The following is a 6,000-nucleotide window of genomic DNA, read 5'->3' as shown; positions in this document are numbered from 1 at the left end:
AATCTTACCACTTTTTACGAATACTAGGGTATGATGTACACTGGGATTTCCCTTATCTATGTAAGACTTTCCAGACAGGCCAGGGGTGTTATCTCGTTGCCAAGCTACTATTTGAGCATGCAGCTTTGATAGCAACGTTGCTCCTGGTATGAGCGCCGTTACAAGGAAGTAGTATTCCTTAGCAACTGGCGAATGCCAAATACTAGATACTCGTGAAACTAAATCTTTCACCAGACCAGACTGTGATATGAACTCATGTCTTCTGTGTGGAAATTATTGTGGAATTAAGGTTACCATATGTCTATGCCCACGACCAATTAAAACAGAAGTCCTATTCTACTGTTAAACCATATTGGATACCCACCTGGTGTCATTTTTATGCACTAAAAGCGCCATCTGGTGTCAAGTTTATGAACTAAAAATGTAAATTTTATAAACGATTCTTAGGTAAATGCAAGCAAAGCTTGAAATGCAAGCAGAATGCAGAATGTACAACTATGTACCCTTAGCAAGCGTGAAACCATGTAAATTGTTATCTTCTGTGGTTTGCAAGTCAATCCACAACCCAAAATAGTTATCATCACCATAATACTTTTCAATAGTCAAATTGAAATCGCGTGTCTTCTTAAGGTCTTCAGACATGAAGTGTATTTCCGCTTCCTCCCACTGATCATATGACCTCATTTCTTCGGGGTAGAGATTATTAGCGATTCGCTCGATTGTAACTTTCAAATTTGAAATTCCTAGATTACAAATAGTAACAAAATTCATTTAATTGATCTTTTTGGATAATTGGGTCAGAGGTGTGATGATACTAATTGCTGAACTTCGTCATCTCATCACTTTAGTGAGAAGTTGGGCGTCAGAGGTGTGATGATACTAATTGCTGACATTCGTCATCTCATCACTTTAGTGAGAAGTTGGGCGTCAGAGGTGTGATGATACTAATTGCTGAACTTCGTCATCTCATCACTTTAGTGAGAAGTTGGGGGTCAGAGGTGTTATGATACTAATTGCTGAATTTCGTCATCTCATCACTTTAGTGAGAAGTTGGGTGTCAGAGGTGTAATGATACTAATTGCTGAACTTCGTCATCTCATCACTTTAGTGAGAAGTTGGGCGTCAGAGGTGTGATGATACTAATTGCTGACATTCGTCATCTCATCACTGTAGTGAGAAGTTGGGCGGCAGAGGTGTGATGATTCTAATTGCTGAACTTCGTCATCTCATCACTTTAGTTAGAAGTTGGGGGTCAGAGGTGTTATGATACTAATTGCTGAATTTCGTCATCTCATCACTTTAGTGAGAAGTTGGGCGTCAGATGTGTAATGATACTAATTGCTGACATTCGTCATCTCATCACTTTAGTGAGAAGTTGGGCGTCAGTAGTGAGAAGTTGGGCGTCAGAGGTGTGATGATACTAATTGCTAAACTTCGTCATCTCATCACTTCAGTGAGAAGATGGGAGTCAGAGGTGTGATGATACTAGTTGCTGAATCTCGTCATCTCATCACTTTAGTGAGAAGATGGGCATCAGAGGTGTAATGATACTAATTGCTGAACTTCGTCATCTCATCACTTTAGTGAGAAGTTGGGCGTCAGAGGTGTGATGATACTAGTTGCTGAATCTCGTCATGTCATCCCTTCAGGAAGAGTTTCTCTGTTATGGTTACAAGAAACCATTCGAACAATTAGTTTTTGTTTTCGTAGGGAAACCATGTAATTGTGAACCTAAGTGAGTGAGAGTGGAAAGTTGGAATGAGAACACTGCTTTAGAAAAAATTGTTGACAAAATTAATGTAAGAAGAGATTGGCCTATGTATACACATACACAGTCACATTACCGCTACACACAACGCATGTAAAACAGACAAAATACATGCAATCGTTTTGTCCTAATCAACATGAAATCAGATTCTTGATTAGCTTGTTTGTATTCCTTTATAAGAAAACAGTATTATTTAAATAACCTGATTGGGTTATGCCGAAATAATTCATGCCTCATTACAAATTAATATTTTGATGACTTTCAGGCAGAATTTTAAAGGCCCGTGTATTAGCTTGTATTGCACGTCAAGCCATAGAATAGTCAAATAATTTGTCAGGTAAGAACATTTACTATTCTATGGCTTGATTTGCAATATTTATATACCATGACAGGAGGGTTACACACAGGTGCATATAAAACACTGATATTACATCCTTGTGTCGAAATTGGAACGAAGTGGGCAAGTTTTCGTCGACAGTGTGTCATCTAATGGAAAATATATCAACTAAAATAATTATATTTCAATGTATTTTTATCTTAATGTAAGATTTTTTAATGTTTTGATCAGTTTTTACCTCTAGATTTAGGTTGTTTTATAATGCAAATTTTTATGATTGAAGGGCATATCAACTGGTGTATTACGAGGGTGTGGTCGGCAGGCTACGGCAGCACTTATCATATTCATCGGGATGTATGTAGTAGGTTTACCAATGGGGATCTCGTTATTGCTGCTCACAAAGTTTAAAACAGCAGGTAAAACAACGTTGCCATATTGAAATGGTCAACAACTGTACATGCTACCAATAACAATCACGCGAGCATGAACTAAAGGCAATCGGTCGATAATGTGTCTTTAAACAAGTTGGATGGAAACATAGTATGTCTCTATGCAAAACAAGGCAATAAATATCATTTTTTCGATCTGGCAATGTCCGACACACAACACTGATCTCCTATTGATGAGAGCACCGCATATAAATACCCTGGCTAAAGTTCATGTTGCGTGACATGGCGATGCCCAATACATTTTAGATGGAAATACTGTGGCTTAGAATGTGCCCACCTGTTCGTGGTATGCTTCGCTGGCGTCCCACAGGTAAAACGTACTTCGAAAGGTTTCAAATAGCGTACGATCTTTTCTAAAAGTTACAAAGTAATTAAATATATATTTTATTTTCGCAGGGTTTTGGTGGGGAATGACTTTATCGATTGGCTGTGAAGTATTACTGTACACTATTGCTGTGTATCGCACAAACTGGGAAAAGGAAGCAGAAACTGTAAGTTAAAAAAGCAGTTATTTCTGTTTATGGTGGATAGTTGGTTATAGAATAGGCCTCCGATAGACTCTGCTGATGGCCAGCGATTGTTAGCCCTCAGTAGACCACCCTCTTCCACCAACAATACATGACTAAAGACGACAGCCTTGACGACAGAATATTGGAGTATTTCAATCCAAATGATCTTCTTGACAACGATGTTCTGCTCAGACTATCAAACATTCATTAAAGATGATTTTGAAATCAAGATCCTCAGCCAAATATCTTTAAGAAAACACGTCGTCGTCGTCGTCGTCGTCGTCGTCGTCGTCGTTGTCGTCGTCGTCGTCAATTGTTTCTTTCTTTCTAAAGGCGCAGGTGAGAAGCGGAGCCAGGACAGCAGTTAGTAAAGGTCCCGGGAAAAAACAGGACAGATCGGAAGCCGACACTGAACTAGAACAAACTACGCCGCTTGTGGAGCCAATGCGAGCGCTACCCACATCACAACTAATTCTCAATAGGACTCTGTTTATTCTTGTCATGCTTTCTACTCTGGGCATTGGAGTGTTCACTAGACTTTACTTTCCTCTGACGTCACGAACAAACAAGTCTATGACAGCAAGTTATAATAAGACTCTTGTGCGATAAACCCATCGCACTTTAAGTGGTGAATGTTATAATATAGAAAACATCCCTAATGCAAACATTCATGATACATTGTTTAACTCTCGGGAATGTTCGTGATGTACATTATGATCTTCTACTGAATATAGCCATTACCTCCAGTGCACGAATCGAAAGCGAGGCACGCTTTGCAGACACCGTAGGGTGCACATCGAGTGAAAGCATCCAGAGATCAGCCTATAAAATATTCGGACGAAAAAGTCTGAACACGATTCAACCACGGACCTCCGCACTGTATCGGTTCGGTAAGGCTGTCATTTAAAACATGGTAATGTAAAATTGATTTACCGAACTATCACTCGTTTCTTCGATTTATCATCAAGTTGGTCTGATATACATTCTAACATTTTTGGTTTGTCAATTTACTGTAGAATGGAACATTTTCGCGCGAAAAAAACTCGTGAATGTCGAATGATGGACGTATTCGCGGCAGAATATTTTCGCGAGTGAACATTTTTTCCCCCAAAATTCAATTGTCTACTTGAGAGAGAGCTCTGAGTACGCTTGGCAGTGCATATAATTACTCAAATCAGCTGACCTAAATTACACTACCAACATACACAAAAGGGCGCGAAATTGTTTTACCTGCCTTTGGTAGGATCTTAGTTTTCATTGTTGGGCCTTACCAGGAATAACAATTTTGAGTGTCCCTTACTCTCGGAAGCACTTAAAGATGCATCGACAAGTTTTTCATGGTCTCTCAAGATGTATTTTGTATAGAAACACAGCAATGCTTGGGAACAACCACAGATGTTACACCGGGTCCACTTTATTTGTGACCCGTCACAGCAAAACACTGCGCATGTCGCTCGGAGGCCGTCGAGACGGACTACTTGTTCACGGTTTACACGGATTGGTTGTTCACGGTTGTCTGCCATTTGTAAAATTTCAGTGCGGATATAATTCAGGCAGAGCGAACGAAATTTCCTCCGCCAACATCATTACACAACGAGGTGTCACAGGCGCGTGAAGATAATATCGGAATTACAGATTAATAACCACAAAACCTATGGAAAACACTCTTAAGCCAAAGAGTAATACGTGTTTACTTTAGGTGGATCTTTTCCAAGCTGCTCGATCGCTATGATTCTGGTCTCTGCATGCCCCCGTGCTCAACTCCACGAATCATGAAATAACGGATCCAAAATGGTGGCCTTTATGGGCTGTCATAGAACAGACACAAGACCACCATTAGATATACATAGTTTGGAGGATCCAGACCTATCAATTCAATTCAATGAATTAGATGTGAGTATGTTTTTAACTGTCAAGTGCATATTTGGAGAGGTATTGAAAAGTGGTTTGCTGGGACAAGTCTACAAAAAAAAGAAATTATTTGATGAATAATAATGCAGATTTTTTGCTAATTTAGCGATCGGGGGCGTTTTAAAGTTCTTTGGTCATGGGATAGATTCTTGAAATATTCTCTTCAATTTCGTGGTGCACTGCTTTGGTGATGGGTTCGAGTCTTGATATATTTTCTTCAATGGGTTGGCGCAGTACGTTAGTCATGGGTTGAGTCTTGATATTTACTCCTCAATCGGGTTGTGTAGTGCTTTGGTCATGGTTTCGATCTTGAGATCTACTCTTTTGTGTGGTGCGGGTCTTAGCCCCTGTTTACCTCAATAGAGTGTAGTCCAGAAAATATATTTCCACCACCAGGGGGTTAAAAACATTGATACCAGTGAATGCGGAATCTTTCTTGAAGAAGAATGATATCAAGATCTACTGATTCCGTTTAGTCGTTTTTGTTGTAGAGACGTTTTTGTGATGCAAGGTTGGAATCCCTTGGCCAGGTTCAATGCAGAAAAAACATAACTCATATCAGTATTATTACCTAACACTTAATCCATCTACTTACTAAGTTCAATTGCCCGGCACAGTTCGATTTTTCCTATGCGCGAATGAAGTCTCTCTGTGCTTCACAGAATAGGCTCTAAAACAAAAACTACTGAATCAAATTGGGCCATCTTGGTATCATGCTTTTAACCACTTGGTAGTGGAAGTATCCGGTTGCGTTTTTTCTGTACCACCCTGTATGTAAGATACCTTCCATCTGCCGCGCTGACGCCACCTATCCATCCCCATGTCACAATATAATAGTGAGCAAAGGCGGATATCTTGTGTTATTGATAAATTTATGAGTCCCATGTGTACGCGATAGGGATCACTCTTGCATGAGCTGCAATCAAATCGTGCTCCTTCAAAAACAACTCAGGCGTAATGCCTCCCCCTGGATGTGACGGTATCACTACTGAGCATCTGTCACACGCTGATTCAACGAAGTTAAGG

Source organism: Lineus longissimus, chromosome 17 (genome assembly GCF_910592395.1).
Source record: "Lineus longissimus chromosome 17, tnLinLong1.2, whole genome shotgun sequence".
Lineage (NCBI taxonomy): Eukaryota > Metazoa > Nemertea > Pilidiophora > Heteronemertea > Lineidae > Lineus > Lineus longissimus.
Note: the sequence above shows the minus strand (reverse complement) of the source record.